Source organism: Peromyscus eremicus, chromosome 23, assembly GCF_949786415.1.
Source record: "Peromyscus eremicus chromosome 23, PerEre_H2_v1, whole genome shotgun sequence".
NCBI classification, from domain to species: Eukaryota; Metazoa; Chordata; class Mammalia; order Rodentia; family Cricetidae; genus Peromyscus; species Peromyscus eremicus.
This window is the reverse complement of record NC_081438.1, coordinates 6877126-6901094: the sequence shown is the minus strand read 5'-3', so window position 1 is coordinate 6901094 and position 23969 is coordinate 6877126. Positions and strand designations below refer to the sequence as shown.

Sequence of the window (23969 nt, the reverse complement as noted above, 5' to 3'; positions counted from 1 at the left end):
TTCACAGGTTCAAATCTTAGCTTGCTGAGTAATGGGGGCAACCTTTGGGTATGGACTTAACAGCTGGGGCTTCATCTTTGAAACTGGGGTCCAATTCTGAGGTCATCTCCCACCTTGAAGTCCATTGCAAATCGCATTGGCTATCCCAGGTGATGTCCTCTGAGCCCGTCAATCATGAGTCTGTTTAGATCAAAGTCAAAATAGACTGCAATCAGTGGTCAGATGAATGACTGGCCTTAGTGGTGGGAGGATGCATGGAAGCCCTTAATCTCAGGGCTGATTTTTTTTGTGGGTTCATTTGTGAAAAATTATCCCCATCATTTTGATGAGTGCACTTTTCTGAGAATAGAACTTAGCATACAAAATAATCATATGTCACTTTACTTCGTTGTAATTCATCCCCCCCATCTCCAATGCTCCCCCCTTGTTGGTTCTCTTCTCTTCCACGATTGTCCCCTTTCTGATGCCATGACACACACACACACACACACACACACACACACACACACACACACACACAACCAATTTGAACTGGATATGGAGTATACACCTGTAATCCCAGGCCTTAGGAGGAGGATTTCAAATTTGGGGCTAGCCTGGGCTACCGAGTTAGATCCTGCTGGAATCCCAGCACTCTGGAGGTGGAAACAGAAGGATCAGGAGTTGAGGGGCATCCTCAGTCTACATAGTGAGTTCCAGGCAGCCTGGGATACATGAGACACTATCTCAAAAAAATAACATAGAGAAAACGGATCCCCATGGTGCCTCCATCAGGAGGCTGTGTGTGTGTGTGGTGGTGGGGGGGGGGTTGAATGTGCTCTGACATGTTCAATGTTTATTATAACAGGGGACAGAGGGCAGCCCTGAGTCTGTAGCTTACTCTTGCAGCAAATGCTCCTTTGAGTGGGGAAAAACATTCTACACACAAAAGTGAAGCCAGCATTCACTGTCCTCCCTGAGAGCGTTGCATGACTTCCGTCATGGAAGAAGCTTCAAGGCCACAAAAGCTCCGTCATCGTTGGTGTGGCTTTGTTTTAAATATGCATTGACGTGCCACCCGAGCAAAGCTGAGGAGAGACTTCGGAGTGAAGATGAGGTGCTGTGGAAGAGTAGGAGAGGGCAGATAGGAGAGATGCCAACGTGGGATACCTTCTGGTATTCAGCAACGACAGCAAATCCGTAAACGTTGGCCCGGGAGGAGGGAACGAGAGTCAGCGATTGAGTGCAAACTCACATTCTTCACTTACCCTATTCAAGCTTTTTGCTTATATGTGTTAGTTGTACAAAATCATGAGGTTCGGGGCTGGAGAGATGGCTCAGAGGTTAAGAGCACTGACTGTTCTTCCCAAGGACCTGAGTTCAATTCCCAGCAATCACACGGTGGCTCACAACCATCTGTACAGAGATCTGGTGCCCTCTTCTAGCCTGCAGGGACACATGGAGGCAGAACACTGTATACATAATAAATAAATAAATCTTAAAAAAAAATGAGGTTCACTACAACGTTTTCATACATAAATATAATGTGCTTTGATCATAAATACCCTATTGCCTTCTCATTCTTCTAACTGTTGATACCTTCCTACTTCCAAGTGTCACCCTGCCATGCTTTGTTTTTTTCTTGGTGACATATTAAATATGAATTTACTTTGGGCTTTGTAAAAATCCAGGTTCCATATATAAAAGAATGCATGCACTATTTATCTTCCATCTCTATCCATCACCCACTCATGTTCCTTCCTCTGGACCTGGTCTCTCACCCCACAGTCAACACGTTCACTTTCATATTATGTATTTGTGTAATTTTAAGAATTTAAAATTTAAGAATGAGAGAAAACTTGCAATATCTGTTTCCAAGCCTGTCTTGTTCCAATCAGAATGATGATCCTCCATGCTATCAGTTCTCCTGAGAATTACGTGACTTTACTCTTCCTTGTCTATAGAGCACATTTTATCAGTGCACATGTTAATAGCCACTTAGGTTGACTATATAAATAAGAGAAATCCCAGGATGGGATCTAATATGTCTATTATAAGTCAGAGCAGCCACTGTGGGAACCCATGTGGCAGTTCCTCAGAACCAAAATGTCAGCTTTCTTTAAGGGAGTGGCTTCTGGAAGGTTGACCGTGCTCCAGTCAGTGGCCCCACAGTCACGTGTATATGGGCAGTACAAGCTGGACTCAGTGGTTACAAAGATGAAGTGGAGAAGACATGAAGATGGAGGGGTGGGGGTAGATCTGGGAGGAGTTGGGAGTGAGAGGTGAATATCATCAAAATACCTGAATACATGTACGAAATTTTCAAACAGTTAACCAAGTGATGTATTAGAAAAATGACCAAAAGTCAAACTAGCTTTCTGTTTGTTTGTTTATTCTGCTCTATCCTGGCCTGTATTTATTTATTTATTTAAATGCCTATTTGTTTTCTAATGAGCGATGGAAAGAAAGGGGTATGAATTTGGGTGGATGGGGAGGTGGGGAGGACCTTGGAGGAGCTGGGGGAGGGGAACCACAATCAGAATATAATGTCTGGAAAAAATCTATTTTAAATAAAAAATTAAAATGTAAAACATAAATGAAAGGTAACTAGATTATTAGATCATGACCATTAATAATGTAATAGCTAAACCATTAATAACGATATGGTGAAGTACTTGTGCTGCCTGGGCTTTATGTCAGCTTGACACAGACTTAGACATACCTGGGAAGAAGGAGCATTCACTGAGAAAATGTTTCTATCATATTGGCCTGCAGGCAAGTCTGGGGCATTTTCTAGGTTAAGTGATTGACATGGAAGGGCCCAGCTCACTGAGAATGGTACCAGCCCTGGGCAGGTGGTCCTGTGTGCTCAAAGAAAGCAGACTGAGAAAGCCATGGGGAGCGGGCTGGTTTTCAGTGTTCCTCCATGACCTCAGTGATCGACTGTGCTATGAAACGCTGAGCTGAAAGAAGCCATCACCCCAGAAAGTTGTTTTTTTTTGCTCATGGTGTTTCATCACAGCAATAGAAACATAACTAAGTAGATACCCAAAGGGCTGGAGGTCAACATTCCATGAAGATGTCACATAGTCATGCAGTATTACATCACAATGACCAACTGTAGAACTGGTTCTCTCTAAGATAGCTCTGGAGGGACGTGTGTCATTATGCCGAGTACAAGTGATGGGTTGGAGATGTGGAGAGGTGACATGATGGACCCAGGGCCTCTCAGCTGAAAGATTGCCCTGCTGAACCTGATGCTGGGACATTAGCCCTGTCTATCTTGTCCAGGTCAGTGACTAAATCTCCATTACAAAAGAGAAATGCTTTCACAGCAGGCACAGGTGACCAGGTGTCTACATTTCTCCCTCCCTGGCCCAGGCAGGAGCACATACTCTGGGTGTCTCTCTCCTCTGGGTTGCAATGCTCGTTGGGCATGGGGGTGGGAGGTCTCATTTTTTTGCCAGTAGCATCCATCTTCCGTGTGGCTCAGCTGGATGCCCTCCAGCTGTGCAAAATCGGGTGCTTGGTGTCTTGTTATGCTTGACAGACAGGCTTAACTCCGGTTCTACTTCATCTAAACAAGAGAGGGTTTGTGGGGTGTGCAGGTTAGGGGTGTCATGGCGGGTGGAAAGAGCTTTCTTCTCCAACTTTCAGAAGGAAGAGAGCACACTGCTGTTGGAAGCATGGAAACTGGGGGCCAGTATCTCTGAGCCTTTCCCAAGGGCTGGAGACAGTGTCCAGTGTGTGGCTTGCATATCAGGCTTTTCATTTTTAAAAAAGATTTTGTGTACGTGTTCATGTGCGTGCGTGCATGTATGTGTGTGAGCATGTGTGTGCATGTATGTGTGTGAGCATGTGTGTGCATGTATGTGTGTGAGTATGTGTGCAGGTATCCAAGGAGGCCAAAAGAGGGAGGGTGTAAGATCCCCTGGAGCTGTAGACTGCCATGTGTGTGCTGGGAATTGAACTCAGGTCTTCCGCAAGAGCAGTGAGCACTCTTAGCCAGTGAGCCAGCTCTCTAGCTCCAGGAACAGGATTTAAAAAAAAAGAGCTCTCCCAAAATTCTAGTTCCCAGCCAGGGCTGGGAACCATGGCTGTGGGGGAATGGCCACGGGCTGTTTTCCTCTCCTTCCTTCCCTTCGTCACTGCCATGACACGGTAATCTTCGGGTTCTCTCTCCTGCCCTCTGCCATCCATGCAGACTACATCCTATTCGCTCTGAGGATCTTTGTCTTGACCACCAATGGCTTTCTTCAGGAAAGTACCTGTGTTTAGTGATGGTTCATGCCCCATTTGAAAAAGAAAATAAACACAGAGGCTGAGGGCTGTGTCCAGCTTCACACAGCTGGTGGAGACGGGCTAAGTCAGCTTATATGGCATGTTTGCTTTTCTGCTCTCCATTTCTCTTCCTTCCTTCTCTCCTTCCCTCTTCCCTTTCTTTCTCCTCCTCTTTTTTATGCTTCCTTTTCTTCATCCATCCTAATTTTCTTTCCATCCTTTTTTCTGTTTTCTTTCTTGCCGCCGTTTTTCCTGAACATCTGTGAACTAAGAAACTTCATGAGAAATACAAGGATTCCCAGGCTATGACAGTAAGTCTGGGTATGTATGTGTATGAGGCACATGTATTGTATACATATGTGGAGTATATCATATACATATGTGTGGAGTCCCACGTGCCATGTGCCAGGGGTGCACATGGATACCTATGTATGACTATAAAGAGATGTCTGGGTACAGATGTGTGTGGTTGTGTGCTGTGACTGACCTGTGTTGTACATGTGTTTATATATGGAGGTATGTGTATGTTGATATGCATGTGTGTCAGGAGTGTGCATGTGACCTCTGCATGCTCATATCCTCAGCTCATCCATCTTGGTGGGGTGGGGAGTGAAGGAGAGGGAAAGGGAGGGATGGCATATGTTCCCTTTCCCCTGGCCCAGTCCCCAAACCACTCAAGTCTTGCAACATGAGTTCTTTGTAGCTACGATTAATTTTCTTATTTAGCATTTATGTGGCACTTTGGATCTGCAAAGTGTTTTACAGTCAGTTTTATTGGTTGTGCTTGTGTGTTACGGATGGCGGTGAACTCAACTGTGCTCGGGGACTCTCTCCGGAGACGGGAGCCACGCAGGGCAGACTTCACCCTCCTCAGACTCTGCCCATGTCCTGGGACAGTGTTCACAAATGCTTTGTAGGCATTAAAATGATTGGTGGGGAAAGAGGCGATGCTTGCAGGCACTTGCAGAGAATATTCCACAATGGATTAGCCTTATTTGTCTAGACCCTGGGGAATCCAGTCACTGCACTTCCTGTCTAGCTCAGTCTCCTACCTTCCTGAGCAGCTGATGAGGGTTCTGCTTCCCTCTCCCATCAATCTCTTGGCATGTGTGATTATCCTGACTTACTCTTGTGTCACACCGACTCACCTGACTTACTGCAGAGACTTAGGTGCAAGCCATTTATTAGGGAGATGATTCCAAAGAACACTATGGAGGGAATAGAAAACTGAGGGAGGAGGAAGAAAATGATAGATGTGATGCTGAGTGGATTGCTGCTCTGCACAATGGTCATGACACCCGGCCCTAGAGTCACCTCCTGAGAAAACCGAGAAACCGAGCTAGTTAGCCATCTCCCATGCTGGTCTTCTTGGACATTTCCTCCAGGATGTTAGCTTGTCTGTCCGTTCATGGTAAGACTCCTTGGGGCTCGGTACACTTCTTGGGATAGATTGTGAGACATCCTTCTCAGAAATGTCTGAGGTTCAGGGTACAGACAGAGCTCACAGTGAACTCACACGGGGTAAAGGTCATGCATTCTGTGATTGAATTCTTGGATTATCGATTTCATCCTCTTTGGCAGGTTCAGGGTCTGTGACCACCCCCAAGCCTTCCTGATCTCTCTCCCTCCTTCTCAGAAGATCGTGACTTCATTTGTCCTCAGGTGTGGCTATTCCTCAGCTCTCCACATCTTGTTTGGGATGTCACGATGCAGACTCCTGTTCCCACCTCTGACTCCATGAGATATGCCTCGCTGACATATTCACGGGAATGTCACTCCACCAAGTTCATGTCAGCATTTCTAAACCAAACTTACCTGCTCTGACCTTTCACTCCAATTGGCTGCCACCTTGATTCTCAAGAGTGCTCAGGGTCAGCTTCAGCAGCTGTCCCCAGTCTGTCCCAAAAACTTGCAAGTGACTGCCACAGCCACAGCCAAATCCCAGTGTTTCCAACAAGCACCCCCATTCTGCGACTCCTGCACACATTAGTATTTGATAAGGATTGCCTCACTTGCTCAAATCTCTTGGTTTCTGTTTACTACACAGGAGATTTTGCCAATTCCCCGGTCTTGAGCCTTTGAAATGACCTGGCTCTTGGGGCTAAATAAACAGTGTTTTTATAAGCCAGGATTTTGGAGGGACCTGGATCTCAGACAAAGAGCAAGGGATAACAATAAAATTGGTAAGACAAGTTTAGGTTTCGTATGTCACAACAGTGCCGTCCTAGCTGTGATTTAATTACAATAACTATCATGGAGTTCTTGTCCTGTGACAGGTGTGCTAAAGCCGTGATGATGTGACCATGACAGTGTTTGCCTCCAGGGAGTTCACCGATCAGAGGGAGGGGTCAGGGCAGGCAGTGGAAAAGCAGGGGATGCTTAGAGACCAGAGAAGGTCCTGGTGCAGCCCCGTGGGGCAGAGGAGGATCCCCGAAGAGGAGCCAGCTAGCTGGGAGGACCATAAGAGATGAGGCAGGCCTGGATGGGGGGGAGCATCAGAGAGGGGATTTAGGCAGGAAAATGGCATGGGCATGCCCTGGGCTGCATGGTTCATTCAACATCCATGATGCATTGGGGTGGGAGTGGGGGATGCAGGTTTGGAGTGTGCTGGACCTGTCCCAGGTTTATGAGTTGAAGGCAGACACCTAACGTCTCTTGCTTCATTTGCTTCAACTTTGAAATGGAGACAGTGGCACCTGCCTTCCCAGCATCATTTTGAAAATGAAATAAAAATCAGTACATTTTAAAATTGTGAATCATTGGCTGTCATAACTATTGACTGAAGAGATCAGCAGCAGCCCAAGCTCGTGCCTTAATGATAGAAATCACAGAGAAGGGCTGGAGAGATGCCCCCTAGCCTAATTACCCGGGTTCAGTCCCCTAAATGAATAAGAGAACCTTTGGGGTGCTCTCTGATCTCCACACATGTACCCCAAGATTAACTATTAAAAATAACTTAAATTGTTTTAATCACAGTAAGCTGGGCATGGTGGCACACACCTGTAATTTCAGCATCTAGGAGGCTGAGGCAGGAGGATTCTGAATTCAAAATTCAAGTTCAATTTAGGCTACAAAGTTTAAGGTCAGCCTAGATGTCATAATGAGACTGTCTAGAAAAAGGAAGAAGAAGAAAAGGGAGAGCAGGAGGAAGAGATGAAGAAGGGGAAGGAGAAAAAGAAGAGAGGAAGGGGGAGAAGAGGGAGGGGGAGGGAGAGAGAGAAGGAGGGGGAGAGGGGGGAAAGGGAAGGGGAGAAAAAGAAAAGGAAGAACCATAACTACGATGGTGTAGCAGAAGGATAAAGACAGTCCTCCAAATGTCTGCTTCAAACTCTCAGCACCAGGGCGGTCTGTGGTCATTATCTGGAAAAAGGACCTTGTCAGTTGTAATGAAAGGTTCCCGGACAGGATCATTTTGGACTCTCTGGACAGGTCTTGGATCCTTTGAAGAAGGGAAGACAAAACTATGGAAGAAGGGTACATGAGGATGGGGAGAGTTTAAGCCCTGTGCGCACATTTATGAGTTCCTGGGACTGAAAAGGTCAGGAAAAGGGAAGAGGAGGGAAGGGGAAGAGGAAGGTGAGAAATTAGAGAGGAGAGGACACAAGCCAATCGGGTTTACGCTGCTCTCACCCAATTTTGTAATTCCTGCGCCCTTGACAAGTCTTTTCTCATTGCTCCAACCACCACCACCAACCAGTGAGTAAACTGACCTCTGCATTAGAGACTTCTGGTCATCGCTGTGACAAAAGTACCCAACCAAAGCAACTCGTGGGAGGAGGGGCTCCCTTTGGCTCACAGTTTGAGAGGATACAGTCCGTCATGGTGGGGGAGGCACGGCAGTACGAGCTGTGTGTGAGGCAGCTGGTCACACAACCATCAGGAAGCAAGGAGAGATGGATGCTGGTGCTCAGCTCACTCACTGTCTCAATTTTATTGTCACGGTCCCCAGTCCATAGAATGGTGCTACCTGCATGTAAGGTGGGTCTTCCCATGTCAGTAAACCCACCTGGAAACTCCCTCACAGATGTGCCCAGGAGTTTGTCTCCTAAATAGGTTTAGATCTTTCTGAATTGACAATTTAATTAACCGTATGACCTTCATGAGCCTTGTTGCTCCTTATTCAAAACAGATCCTAACCCAGAGACTGGAGATAAGGAGGTTTAGATATACATGGAGAGGAAGCCTGTAACCATAGAGACAGATGGGAGCCAAGAACTGATAGGTAGCTGTCACTGGGAGCTAGGAAGACCCAAGGAAGGAGCCTCCCCTGGATTCTTCAGATGCATGACCCTGCCCATGCCTTGATCTTGAACTTGTAGCTTCTAAAATGTGAGCTGGTACATGTCTTGTTTTAAGACACCCAGCTTGGGGCAATTTGATACAGAATCCCATAGAGATGAATACAGCATGTGTACACACACACACACACACACACACACCCGGAATGAGCCAATCAATGCCGAGAGCAGTGCAGGAGTGCTCTGGGAAGGCTTTACCCCTGGAGGGCAAGGGAACTGGGCTATGAGACTGGGTAGGAGTTAGATGTGCCAAGAGGACCCTGCACATCTGGGCTAGAGAGAAGAGACGTGTGTGACTTTAAAGTGACCTGTGCTGTGCATTGGAGGATGGACAGACCATCAGGGTCCAGAGGGGGACATTTAGTGAGAGGGGACAGTCCTGGCTTCTGCGCTAACCACTGTAATCCCTACTCTGTTCGTATGTCCTTTGGCTTTTCTTCTGGGCCGTTTGGGTTAGATGTCTATCTGCCTGTCTACTGCGCCCCCCACCTTTTCTTCTGCCCCTGTCATTGTCTGGCCTGTGGGCTTTGGAGCTTGGAGACCCTGCTGTCCTTGAGCACTGCAGGGAGCACCCGGAGGAGGCACAAAGACACTTTGTGTGGCAGCCCCAACAGCGTCTGCTCCCAGAGTCTACTTGGCGGTGAATGGGCCTTGGACAAAGGCATCCTGCCTGAGTACCTGTAATTGGAGCATCCACGTGCGTGGCCTGCCGTGGCAGAAATGCAAAGGACAAAAGCAAGATGAATGGCCGCATCTCCAGGCTGCCCGTTGCTATGGTTTCTGTGGGGCTGGTGGGGAAGGTGGTTACCAGGCAACTGGAGAGGGACCAAGAAAAAGGGAAGCTGGTCAGAGGCAGGTGCCAGTGTATATGGGGGGGGGAGAGAATGAGGTAGGAAAGAGAAAGGAAAAGGAACAGACACAGGGACAGAGGAAGGATAGAAGGGAACAAGAGTAAGGGGAGACGAGAGAAGGTGGAGAGACACAGACCACACAGAAAAGGGAAAGAGAGACAAAATCATCAAAGCAAGGACTGTAGAGACAGGGACTGATGGCTAGAAAAGAGCATCACTCTCTGCGAGCAGGACAGACAGGCTGGTGCCCTCGGGAGATGGGTGGCTGGCAACACAGACACCCCTCCTGTCCTGGCAGCTCCCAGACAGAGCTGAAGAGAGATGACAGTCATCCATGCCCCCAGTTCTACCATGGTCTAGCTGAACTTGCTCTCTAGCCTTATAGCTCCTGGAAGCTGGTAGCTCTTGGGCGGGAGGTACCAGTAGCCACTGTACCCTTCCTGTCTCTGGGCAGGACCCACAGGCGGTTGTACTCCCAAGAGACTGTACTGATTGATGCCCAGTTGGATGCTGCTCTATCTCTCCCCAGATAGTGTCTCCTTGGTTGCCTACTGTGATGCTTGCTGTGTTCACCGTGTGGGGAACTTGGAGCAGTTCTTCTACCCAGTAAGTAGGCAGCTCCCAAGTGTGTCTGCTTCTCAGGAGATCTTACGTGCTAGCTATCTAGCTTGCAAGAACAGAGTCTGAGGCTCTGGGACTGAATGCTTTACCCGAGGCTTCTAACATCCCAGCCAGGATTCCTTCTCACAACCCTTTCTTGGTCAAGGCTTGTTTATATACAAGGAGCCAAAATGTATGCATGTTAACTCCAGTGAAAAGGAAGATTTTATTGGAAGGACAGGGGAAGGGTTCCTGAGACCAGGGGGTGTACAAGAGACCCCTCCATGGCACCCACAGATATCAGAAGCCAAGGAAATGGCCCCTCTGTGGTTTCTCGGTTTCTCCTTCCTCTACCAGCTCAGCTCATGGGATCCTAGAATGCCAAAACCAACCGTAAGGGAAATCTTTTTTCATAGTTCATATTCTCAGGCGAGAACATGATTGGCTAGCTTACACCAAGCACACAGTCCTGGACCAATCCCCTGCGGCTGGGACTGAGGCTTCTCGAAGGTGTGATCGGACTGACTGTGGTCAGTTCACTAAGGGCTGTGTACAAACACACTTAACAGCCTGTGGGTACCTACGGAGGAGATCCCAAGATCTCTGCAGACTGTGGCATACCACAGGAAAGAAAGTATTTAGGCTCAAGGGGGTCTTGAGCCAATGGGGGTGTGCAGGAGGGTTATCTTTGATAATGGAACACGTGGGGGTAAAAAGAGATCAGGGGATGAGTAGGCTAATATACGCCATGATGGAATGAAGGTGGAGAGGGGAACATCATTTCTTCTTTCACTCATTTAATGAGCCCCAGAAACCCATACTGTCAGGGACTGCCAGGTGATAGAGACCCAGCAGAGGAGAAGACATGGCTTGTGTGCTCCATAGTCTTAGGTACCAGGCTGTCTTAGAGGCTCTATTGCTGTGAAGAGGCACCATGACCATGGCAACTCATAGGAAGTTTAATTGGGACTAGCTTACAGTTCAGAGGTTTAGTATTATCACCATGGTGGGAACCATGGAGGCGTACAGGCAGATATGATGCTGGAGAAGGAACCAGGAGTTCTGCATCTGGATTGACAGATGGCAGGAAGAGAGAGAAAACAGTAGGCTTAGCTTGAGCATCTGAAACCCCAGTGACACCCTTCCTCCAACAAGGCCACGCCTACTCTAACAAGGCCACTCCTCCTCATAGTGCCACTCCCTATGAACCCATGGGGGCTGTTTTATTCGAATCACCACACAGGCCATGCCTAGATCATCTGACAGTTATCATAGGATATGCTATCAGAGAGATGTTATGAGGTCACAGGAAATGAATGAACAGAAGCACCAGGGAAAGTCAAGGGAAGCGAAGCTGGAAGGATGTAGAGATGGATGATGTCAGAGTGAGTGTCGGCCATTGTGAAAGAGTCTCCCAGTGAGTTTTCCAAGATGGGGGTACAGAGAATTGTGTGGAATGGTGGTGAGGAAATGGCAGATAAGTCTGGGGATTGTTAGAGAGCTAAAAATTTGTGGGTTTGTCCTAAAGACACTGGGAGGCCATTGAACACTGGGAGGGAACATTGACAGAGTGTGTCACTATGCAGTTGTTTTCCAACTCTTGATCCTCCTGTCTCAGCCTCTTCAAGTGCTGGGATTACTGGCATATACCACCACATCTGGCTTCTTAAAAGATTTCAACAGGAATTTGTCTTCTAGAAAGATCATTGACAAAAAAGAAGTACAGGTGGGATGAGGGGGTTGGAGGTAAGGAGGTCAAGAGAGAATGTCTGTCGAGCACACCCTTCCCAGTGCTGGGATCAAACCCAGGACCTTAGGGATGCGAGGCAAGCTCTCCACCTGACCGACCCCTCAGCCCCAAGGTCTCCGCAATGGGAGGGAGACAGTTGTGTGGTTCTTCTATCCAACAGAAACATCTAGCCCCAAGGTCTAGCCCCATGATTTTATTAGCGGTAAAAATTACTGGACACCTGTCGGGGAGCCTTTGGGTGGCGGTGTCTGTAAACTGTAGGGAACTCCCATGATGCAGCTTTCTTGAGTCCTCACCCATGCTGGGATGGGCTTTTCAGTGATTTTACTGCCCTTGGGTCACCCATGCATTTGCAAGTAACCCCCAGTAAATCTATTGACCCACTAAGCTAGAACAGAGAGGCATTATTGCTTTAGTCTGCAACTGGTGTCACATCTAGGGTGAACAGGCATCTGTTCAAATCTCCCCAGGAAAAGTCACACACAGAAGCATCGCTTCCCAAAGAGCAATGTTTCAACAACCTTCCTAGGGCACTTAGCTAAAAACCCCGATTACAGGGCTCTGTACATCAGAAATCAATTTGGTCTGTGACCAAAGCCCATGGATCTGTATTTGAAAATGTGCTGAAGTCAAAATCGTTCCCAGGCTGCTCTTTAAGAAACTTCATCTGAGGAGTAGGAAGGCAGGGGGGTGGAATCAGGACGATCCTTGGAAACACACTGCTGGCTCCCACCTTGAAACCAAAGAGCGTTTTATGGCCCTCGTGGATTTTCCCAGTAGTGGTTCTAATTGGGTTTGCTATTATCATTTCGCGTATATATCACGCCACACTCTCGACCTCCAACATCTGTTGCTTGTAACTGGGGAATAAGAGATGGCAGGATGGGACTGTCACAGCTTCCCCTTCTTGTCGCCTTTTTTTGTGCTTTGTCACTAGCCCTGCTGTGGTGGGGACAGTGGAGGGGACATTAAACTTTATTGAAGACTTAGTGCAATGTCACAGACAGTGTGGAATTCTGTCTTCCCTCTTTAGAAGCTGTGTGACATGGGGTGACACCCTTCACTTCTCCGCACCTCGATCTCAGAGCTAATTAGGACTTCCTTCAGAGCATTGAAATGAGGGTTCGTTTTTATTACACTGCTGTGAATTCGTGATCCTATGTAATTACGTTTATCCTCTTTCTCTCTCCTCTCTCTCTCTCTCTCTCTCCTGTCTCTTGTATGTGTGTGTTTGTGTGAGTGTGAGTGTGCACACATGTGCACATGCACACACTCATGTGCATGCAGAAGCCACAGGCTGGCCTCAGCTGTTGCAACCACCCTGATTTTTTTGAGGCAGAGTCTCTCACTGACCTGGGGGTTGCTAAGCAGGCTAGTTTGCCTGACCAGTGCCAAGACCCCTCCTTTTTTTCTGCTTCCTCAGTGCTGAGATTACAAATTTGGGTCATCCCTCTTGGCTTTTTGTTCTTTAAATTTGTGTTCTGGGGATTGACCTTAAGTTCTCATGCTTGTATGGTAGACTCTTTATCCATGGAGCATTCTCTCCAGTCTCATTCATCATCATCATCATCATCATCATCATCATCATCATCATCATCGTCCTCACCATCGACTATCCCATCGTTAGCTGGTGAACACCACCTCAATTTGGTCCTCTAGTCTTTTGCGAAGGTCTCTAACATCACAGCTTTTCCGCACTCAGACTTGGGAACATTCTCAGACTCCTCTTACGTATTCTCTGCTCAAAGCTAGTCTCAGCTCTTTTCTCCCGAAGGACCAGAGGTTTCTTCCTACAAGACACTGGTCTGTGAGACCGCAGTCTGAAAGCTGGCAAAGTTCATGGCTTTCAGGTTTAGATATTGCGTCTAGGCACCTTTTTTCTTGTGGTGCTGGGAATAACACCCAGGACCCCATGCATGCCTGGCAAACACTTCCAGGGAGCTGCCTCCCAGCTTCAGATATCACTTGTAAGCATTTAGAGAGGCTGTTTAGGAAATAAATATGCCTTTTCAAAAAGGGAGATGCATCCTGAATTCATACCAGTATTTCACATTCGAACTGGGGACGGTGTAGCTCTTCTTTAAATTTCTAAGTGTCACAAATGGAAAGGTTTGGCTCCTGATGGCAAGACATAAGAAATGTATTTACTTTAAGAGCCAAAAATGCCCCATCTTTTGGACTTCTAATAAAGGTGTGCTTACTAACACTATGATTAGTTGAAATATTACTTACAAATATTTTAATACTATGACTTGGGTTTTTACTCTGTGCCAAGTGTGGCATATTCACCCTCTCGGTTAACCTGTGACCAGGCCAGGAAGTATAGGGCGGTCATTGTTCCCATTCTAACTGATGAGAAAATGGAGGCTCAAGAACTCAGAAAGCCATGAAGGAGACATCTGGAGCCCCGGCCCTGTGACCCCATTGCTCTCCACTGCCTCTTTGCTTTGGGGAACTATTAACATCTGCCGTCCAACTGTGTCTGATGCCTGCCGTGCAGTAGTCCTGAAGATGCCTAGACACTCACTGTTGGAAAAGAGCAGAGAACTGAGAACTAAGTATTATTGGTAGCATAGGAAACGTCTTGATGTCAGCTTCTGCCTCCCAAGTGACACACTGTTATTTCTGTTTTCTTAGCTAATGGTCCAGGGGTGGAACATTTCTCATCTGCTGCCAGGTTGCTTGAAGTCAGGGGAGTGGTAAGGAACCTTGAGGGACAATGCCACCAGGCACAAGACTGAGCCTCCTGGAGTTTTTGTAGCGTCAATGGCTCCTGGCTTTTAATCATTAGCTCCTGCACTTTCCCCGGCATGGTCTTTGCTTTGTACTTTGTCTGGATCAAGTCGGCTTCTGTCTCCCCTTGCTGACTCCTCTGCTTATTCCCACATGCTCTGCTTTTCCACAGTGTGAAGTTTCTGGTTACAGCGGGTTACATGGTGATTTCCTCAAATTCGCAGTCACCCGGAAACCTCAGAAGATGACTTCCTTCCAAAATTATGACAAAAAATCCACTTTAAATGAAGTTACACTACACTGGAGTCGGCCCAATGGCTGGTGTCCTTACAGGAAAGCCTTGTGGTGACACTTGTACAAGTCACAGACCTGCCATGTGCACACCAAGACTGGAACAACACAGGTGTACATCAAGGAATGTCAAAGACAAGAAAAAAAACTACCAGGAGTAAAGAAGAGGCCAGTAAGGTTCTGTTGGCTCTGTGACGGTAGACTTCCAGCTTCTGGAACTTTGAAAGAATGGGTTTCTGTGGTTACCACCAGCAAACAGAGTCCTGAACTGGGAGAGTAGACACGAGAATTGGAGGAGGATTTTAAGGGACAGAATCATCCTGAATCGTCCTGAACTGTCCTGATGAAGGCAGGCACTGAGAGTGTAAGCCCCTCAAGACACACTAGTGGACAGGTCCCTCCCCTGAGGACCTACAACCGTCAGGTTGCACCCACGGAACACTCTGCCCTAACGACTGGTCCCAGTCTCCCTCACCCCCTAGCCCTGACCCCTCCCTACAGAGTAAAAAGCCCAGGCTCTGGACTTGAAATCCCACCAATCCCCACCCTGGAAAGTGTCACCCTGAAAATTGCCCCCTCAAGAAACTCTGCATAAACCCTGCCTTTTCAGTTCCCTTCTGTTTCTCACCTGAGCAGAGCCAGCCAGCTTTCTGCCTTTTTTTTCCCCCTCGCGATAAATCTCGTGTGAGGTTTGTTGTATGGTGTGGCTTTGTGGTATTCTTTGGCTCCCAGTTGCTAGGATACCTTCCCGTCGGCGCTGTAACGCTGACAGAAAGAACACATGGCAAAGACATCCTAGGCAGGGGTTGTAGCCCAAGCTAAGGCCAGGAGAGGAGCCAACAGCTTAGGTTTCCAGAGGAGCTGTGTATGGGATAACTTTCCCAGCATGGTGCAAGACCTGTGTGACATGAGGCATGGCCAGATCAGAATCTCCAAGGCCACTTGAGGTACTTCAAAGGTTCGTGTCTGTACCAGGTGACCATGTTAAGTGTGTAAGCAAGAAGAGGTGGTGGTGACCAAGGGTTGCTTTCCACGCCCCAGGGTTCTTCCTGGTGGCATTTGGCTCAGTGTCTAGAGAAGGCATGAGATATCCTCTTTGGGTGTTTGATTGCTTTTGGGCCATCCTGGGCTCACCTTGCACCAAGATGAGGGTTGTCTATGGAGGAAATGCCTCCCCCCACCCTCCCTCCTGCATTTGGCAGACCTCAGCTTAATTTTATTTGGCACACTTGGTCTTCTAGCCTTCCAGGGGCACCCAATCTTTGTCATTTCAGAAGGTTTTGCATTCATCTTCCTAACCAAGAAAGCCAAAGCAGGGCTTCTCCGCCTCTGCCCATCTGCAGCCCAGGTTCCTTCCTGCAAGGGAACATAGACATGGGTATATAGAAATAGTCTCCTTCCGCGTCTGCTTTGTTAGTCCCGTAACTTTACTGGAGATGTTCAGGAGGGTCCAAGGACTCCTGAGTGGACCTGTGAGGGATGACACCAAGGGCGGAGGGCTGGCCCAGCCTGCTGACTGGTGGCCCGGCCCTCTGTCCATCACACGTAGCTTGGCTTCCCTCCTACCTGTTCCCTCTTTTCTCTCCTGTTCTTGGATAGCCCACCACCACCCTCAGCAAACGTAATGCAGTATTGGGCAGGGGAAAAAGAGGACCTGAGGTTTTCATAGCAGGTCAAGGGTGCTTGTTGAGCAAACCCCATAGCTCATCCTAAGGCTTATCACAGCTGTCTGAGTCTGCTTCCCTGCTATGCCAGTTTCTAGCTGTGACCTTGGTCAGCCATGGTCTTTTCTGTGCCTCAGTTTCCTAGTCTGTCCAATGGGGGCAAGCATTCACTGTGACAGTTATATAAGAGGATGCCTGCCGAGCTCTTAGCCTAGTGCCTTGCACACTCTAATTGCCAAATCAGTGTTGATTAGCTTTCCTAGGGGTGGCTGCTTTTATTTATAGGAATGGAGACTGGAGGGATTCACAGGCTGAGCTAAGCCTGAATCCTGCTTTGATGATTGCTCGGTGTCATCGGCAGCCTCATTGAACCATTGGAGCCCCAGTCTCTTCCTCTTTAAAATGGAAGAGGCAACCACTCCTCTCCAAGTGTGTAGAATGACTTGAGACCGTGTTTGTAAATGGCTTGTCATGGAGCTGATGCCTTTGGGCGAATAGTTCTCCTTCTCCTGCCTTGTCCTCATCATGAAAATGAAGACAATGGTATTCACCTAGTAAGCTTGATGTGACTATTAAAGGAGTCATTTTGATGATGATTGATTGGTTTTGTGTGTGTGACTGTGTGTGTGTTGTGTGTGTGTGTGCACACGCATGCGTGTGCATGCATGTGTGTGTGCTTTGCCTTTGTTCATATATGCAGGTGCATGTATATATGTGTGCACGTGCACATGCATGTGAAGGTCAGAGGGCAACCTCGGGTGTCATTTTTCAGGGACTGTTCACCATTTTTGGTGTTGTTTTGAGGCAAGGTCTCTCCCTGGCCTGAAACTTGGTAAGTCAGCTGAGCTGGCTGGCCAGTAATCCCCGAGATGGTGGTTTAGACAAAGCTTTCAGAATGTCCTGGGCCCTCATTGAGTCTATAATTCTCCTTCCTGCTGGGAACAAACAGTCAAATCATCATGTGCGAGGCTTTTGATGGGTCCCAGGCAGTGTAACCCATGAGTTAGGTTCTGTCAATTCCACTTGACAGGAAGACCAAAATAGGTTTAGAAAGCCAAAGTCATCTGGCCAAGGTGACTCTGTCTGCATGTGGTATATTACTTACACCTCCCCCCCCCACACCATGAGTCCAGTGGTCTGGGCAAGTAGAATAGCAAAGCTGTCCTTGTGGTTCAAGGCTCCAAAGGCACCTGGGGGCAGCTGGACCATGGGAACCTAAGCTAGAATGATAGATAGGTCTCGACAGTGCCTGCTCTAGGGTAAACAGTGAGATACAGACCAGGTCAGGTCCGGCTATCACGCCACCACCCCCTGCCTTTTTTTTTAAACCTCCAAAGCCAATCTTGTCAACTTGATCTTCTGCCCTGGATTCCAGCTGTCCTGAGGATGTTCCTCTGGCCCATGTATTATGCAAACCTAACAAAATGTATGCTGTAGAGATGAAAACCTTCTTCCTGGAAATCCTCCCTGTTGCAATACACACATTGGGTGATTTTCTTCCTCCTCCTTTGCAACATTTTTTTTGTTGTTGTTGTTGACAATCCTGTACAGCATTCTTTTGACACAGCAGGGACCCAATAACTCTGTTATGATTCCATCAATAATCCTGTTATGAGTCCTTCGTTAGTGCTGTCTCTCAGCAGAGTGGCTTGGCTATACAGATAGAGCTGTGGTGGCTTCCTGTGAGCAACAGCCCCTCTCAACCTCTAGCTCTTACGATCTTCTTCCCCCCCTTTTCTGCGATGCTCCCTTGGTCTTACGGGGAAGGGGTGTGATATAGATGTACCAACTGCAGCTGAGCTTGTCACACTCACTTCTTCTCTGTACTCTGGCCAGCTGGGAGTTGTAGCTGGAGTTTTCCTGTGTTCACCTGGCTCCTGCAGCCGCTCAGACCCAAGTAAACACACAGAGACTTATATTACTTATAAACTGTATGGCTGTGGCAGGCTTCTTGCTATCTAGTTCTTATATCTTAAATTAATCCATTTCTATAAATCTACACCTTGCCACATGGCTCGTGGCTGACCAGTATCTTTACATCTTACTTCTCATGGTGGCAGCAGCTGACAGCATCTCCTGACTCAGCCTTCCACTTCCCAGCATTCTCCTCTCTCCTTATCCCATCTATACTATACTTCCTGCCTGGCTATTGGCCAATCAGTGTTTTATTTATCAATCAATCAGAGCAACACGTTCACAGCATACAGAAAGACATCCCCAGCAGGGAATATCTATATTAACCACATCCATTGGAATAAGTTTCTCTCCAGGCAGTGGTGGTGCACGCCTTTAACCCCAGCACTTGGGAGGCAGAGGCAGGTGGATCTCTGTGAGTTTGAGGCCAGCCTAGTCTACAGAGTGGGTTCCAGGACTGCCATGCTACCCATGGAAACTCTGTCTTGAAAAATAATAATTAAAAAAAGTCTCTCTGAGAAGGTTGTGACCTGCACAAATCAATTAGTATAAGAGCAAATATTTAGATGCTACTTTGGTGCTATTTCCATTAGCAAAATGAAGAGCTATTAGTAGTTGATGACCGCTGGGAGACGTGGCCCCTGGTATGTTTCCCATGTTCCAGTGGATGGTTCTTTACATGTGCATATAAAGGCAGTGCTGATTGGGCTGAGTAGAGTTAGGAGGGATATGTGGCAATTGGGACTCAGCTTGGCCATTAGGAATTATCTGGGTCTGATAAATAATGCTTTGATAAATTGGCCCCACCCACAACAGAAAAAGAAAAGTGCTGATTGTAGCATGTGCATGGCCACGTAAAGTCTCTTTATGAACTCACTGAGCAAGATCTTGGGCGCAGACAAGTCACATTGAGCTTTAAAGCTGATGGGAGCCTGTTACAGCTCTTACCACTGGGTCCAGCGCCTGTGAATGGTAGAGGCAAAAAATTATGAATGGTCTGGGTTTGGGTCTTAACTGTGCCTATTTCTTAGTAACTGTGTGAAGTTGGTCAATTTACTGACCCTCCAGGGGACAAGTTTTCTCATCTGTAAGTGGGGACACTAAGAGGATTTTGGTTGGGGGCTGTGGAGAGAGTTAGAGGAGATGAAGTATTGTTGAAGTGTTGGTGGCTTGGGCTGACACACAGAACACAGGAAGTAGCAGCTATACTGAAGCAGACTGGAAAGGCCCAGCATCAATCAAGACAGGTGTTGCTATAGTAACAGATCACGGTGGCTTAACATACAACTTTGTTAGTCCTGTGGTGTCACGAAGACCCGTTAACAAGGGTTAGGGTGGGGGCCTTTGCACATTAGGGTTTTGTGGGATGTTGATGTGTTTTCAGGATCACTGTAGCAGGAATAAATGAAGGAGAAGATGCAGAATTGTGAGCTCTCTTCCAAAGCTTCGGCTAGTAGTGGCACATGTCACTCACATCCATATTTTATCAGCAGACACAGCAAGCCAGGGAGATGTGGATGTTACAAAGTGTGGAAGAGTAATCTTGCCTTGTTCCTGAATCTCTAAGTAGACGGCCTTGTAGATAAGACCACATTCACCCTTCTCTCTATTTCAATAATAAACTATTGTTGACATCGAGCAGGGACAGTGGGTGATATTATCCCATGGGTCAACCCCTTGGTGTAGCATGAATCTTAAAGAGTCCTTTTAGTAAAATCAAACCTGAGGCCAGTTATTGGGGTGAATACTGGAAGATCAGAGAGACAGAACAAGCCACAGCTAACCTCACCTGGCCAACTTCTCAGCTGGTCTTGTTTCCTCAGACTGGAAGCTTCTGTGTCCTTATATCCGAATGGCTCTCAGCTGAACTGTGCTGCTAGAAGCCTGAAAACTTAACCAGCCAAATGCTTCTAGTTTCTGGTCTTCACGCCTTATATATCTTTCCTTTCTACCATCACTCCCTGGGATTAAAGGCTCGATTTTTGGGATTAAAAGCATGAGTCACCATGCTTGGCTGTATCCTTGAACAGATGGATTTCTGCCTTGGGAATGCTAGGATTAAAAGCGTGTGCTACCACTGCCTAACTAAGTATCTAGTGGCTTTTCTGTTCTCTGACCCCAGATAAGTTTATTAGGGTATACAATATTTTGGGGAACACAATACCACCACACCTTAGTGTCTGTAGAGGCCCTGGAATCAGCCACCCAGGGCCCTGAAGTCTCAAAGAACATGAGCAAGAAGGAGAACATCTCTTTCCCACTGTTGTTTCTCAGAAGAGGACATTGGGTAAGCATGATGTCTAGGCCAAGCTGTGCATGTCAAACAGATGTGGGAACAAGCCTGGAACCTGGGACACTCTCTCTGTGTCTTCAGTCCCTCGTCCCTGACTTCAGATTCATGAGGCTTGCTGGTGAATGTGGAGCAGGAGAGGCACATGCCATAGATCTTCAACAGTGCTGAGGAAGGGTCTGGCTGTGTTGTAAAGGACACCTCCGTAAGAATCTTCAAAGGGGGGAGTTCAAAGCACAGGTTAGAAGCACCAGGAGAAGGGACAAGTACTTTGAAGATTTGTTTTTATCTCTTAAAATTATGTGTCTATGTGTGTGTATATGCACATGTGAGTGCAGGCACTGAAGAGGTCATTGAATCCCCTGCATCTGGAGTTACAGGTGGTTGTGATGCATGTGAATGCTGGTACCCACACTCAGGGAAAGAGTGTGAGGGAAGGAGGGAAGGACCAGGGAAAGCCTGATAGAGGACATTTGGAGCTGAAATTTGAAGGTAGGGTGGTGGATAAGTGAGGACTCTTCATGTTACAAGTGACCTAGAAGCCAATTTGCACTTAAATAATAATGTGAATTCATTGTTCAGGGCAGTTGGGGTCCAGAGGAGCATCAGGGTACAGGGTGGCTTGATACTCGTGGCACAAATTCCATACCCAGGGATGCAGTTATTTTGTGTCTTCTTGGGACCCTGAATCACATTTGTACATCTTGAGGAATGAAGGGTCTTCTGTCTGATAGTCCTTTTGGAAGATAAGGGGAAACTTCTCTCCCAAGATCCTTTGCAAACACACTTCCTGGTTTTCCATATCCATCCACAAATCAATCACTGTGCCCAGGGGATAGATACCCTGATTAGCTGAAACCAACCTATTCATCCATGTGGCTGGAATTGAAGAGTACCGTCTCCCAAAAGGATATTAAGGATACTGTCGAAAAGGGGGATATAAATGTTGTGAGACCACAAACATCAGAATATCCATCGCAGTTGAGTTTTGGGGGTGGGATGGGAGCAGCTTGTTGAGAGTTATCCCAGTCTGTTGGGGAGCTCTGGGAAGAGCTTTTGCAGATGACCCGAGTTCAGTTCCCAGAGCCCACATCAGGTGCTTGCCACCACCTGTAACAGCAGCTCAAGGGGATCACACTCTGGCCTTTAAGGGTACTACATTCACATACACATGCACTCACACACATACACACACACATACACTCACATACTAACACACACTCATTCATATACAGTTACACACAACACACACACACACACACACACACACACACACCCTAAAACAAATAGAACTGGTCTGTCCATCAGAACTTCCAGCAAGACCTGGAGTCCTGTAGTCTGGTCATTCTTACATTACATCTCTGCCTCTCTGAAATATTGCACAGACCCTGGCCATTCTTCTACAAATCTCAGTCCCACATGTAGGGTACAAGTGCATTTGGAAGATTATATTGAGGTCTTTTTTTTTTTTTTTTTTTTTTGGTTTTTTGAGACAGGGTTTCTCTGTGTAGCTTTGCGCCTTTTCCTGGATCTCGCTCTGTAGACCAGGCTAGCCTCAAACTCACAAAGATCCACCTGCCTCTGCCTCCCGAGTGCTGGGATTAAAGGCATGCGCCACCACCACCTGGCTATATTGGGGTCTTTATTATGCCTTTTCTGTATCAAGTATGGGGGCTTGCTCATCTTTGATTGACTGTTCCTCTTAGGACTAGCCAATCCATAGGACAATGAACCAGCCTGCTGAACATGTCTTTCAAATAGAACCCAGCCTCGTTTCTTAAGCTTTGATGCTCTAAGTAACTGCCCAGTAATCAAGCACTAGATGGTCCTAGCCTCAGTGCCTACAGGAACAAGCCAAATAGCCAGTGAAAATCATAGCAAGGCCTTTGCCCCCATGGTCTGACTGTCCCCCTAGCTTTTGAGTGACCCTAGTGCTTTTCCACATGGTCTTGTGGCATCATGTGCTCCCTCTCTTGGGGGACTGTGAGTGGTAGCCTCATTTCTGTGGCTACCTGTAGCTTGAGTTTTCCTCCCTGGCCCACAGTCAGGACAAATCTCTGTCACCCGCCAGTCCCACAGCCTCTCAGACCCGACCAAGTAAACACAGAGACTTATATTGGTTACAAACTGTATGGCCGTGGCAGGCTTCTTGCTAACTGTTCTTATAGCTTAAATTAATCCATTTCTATTAATCTATACTTTGCCACATGGCTCGTGGCTTACCGGCATCTTCACAAGCTGTTTCTCATCATGGTGGCTGGCAGTGTCTCTCTGACTCAGCCTTCCACTTCCCAGCTTTATTCTCCTCCTTGCCCCGCCTACACTTCCTGCCCAGCCAACAGCCAATCAGTGTTTTATTGATTAATTAGCAACACATTTGCCATACATCCCACAGCACTTCCCCCTTTTTTTTTTCAAAAAGGAAGGTTTTAACCTTAACAAAGTAAAATTACATATAATTTGGGAATTTGGGCGTAGCTTCTCTTACTACTTCCTGCTGGAAGGGGGCGCTGTATCTTATGGGGAAACAAAGAAAATTTTAGAATTATGGAATAGTCCATGAGGCTGTATCGTCTGAGCCAGATGCCTTCAAACCATTCTGGATGTTGGATCATCTGGGCCATGGTGTCATCGGAGACCTTCAGGGGGTCTTGGCTGGTCAAACCTGATGTATCTTAATCTTGAACAAATCCATAGCCTCTGGCTTTCTGTGGAAACAAAAGCAGAGTCTCCTTTCCCAAGTAACATATCCTTACATCCAAATTTTGAAGTCAAGGTATCTTTAAAATATACATTTTGGCATAACTGAACAGCTTTTACAATCAAATGTTTTTCTGCAGTTAAAAATCCCAAAGACAACACAATCCAGATTCTCTGTGTAATATTCATCTTCATGTGGCTTATTTTTTATATTAACTTTACTGTCTCTTTAAAGACTTTATTTTTTAAAACTATGTATTTGTTTCTATAACTCTATATATCACCTTTTTTTGTCTCTTTGAAGCCTACGTATCTTTTACACACATTGTAAACTATTACATCTGAATCTGTCTTATTGTGAATCTATTGCCTTAAACTGCAGCAGCTGTGGCTGCTGGCTCCGCCCACCTCAGCTTCCCAACATGGCTACGTTTACCACCAGCTCTGGGAGCTATCGTGGGTCTATGCTTTTATCCAAGCAGCGTGTAGTCCAAAAACCTCTTTTTTTGTTTTGTACCTGCAAAGGCTAAATCCACCACGCAGCTTAATGTGCCACTTGCAGAGGCCTGATTCCCGCCATACTGCAGGTTGAGCATGCACGCCAGGAACCCACCAGTA

At 47.0% G+C, this 23969-nt stretch overlaps 1 long non-coding RNA gene across 1 annotated transcript; it reads left to right on the top strand.

The window, feature by feature from the left end:
- The first annotated feature begins 3105 nt into the window (after positions 1–3105).
- On the top strand, positions 3106–15382 carry LOC131897824 (uncharacterized). Its single transcript, XR_009375810.1, has 2 exons — positions 3106–3270; positions 14665–15382. It is a non-coding gene; the product is annotated as an uncharacterized LOC131897824 (long non-coding RNA).
- Positions 15383–23969: the final 8587 nt, after the last annotated feature.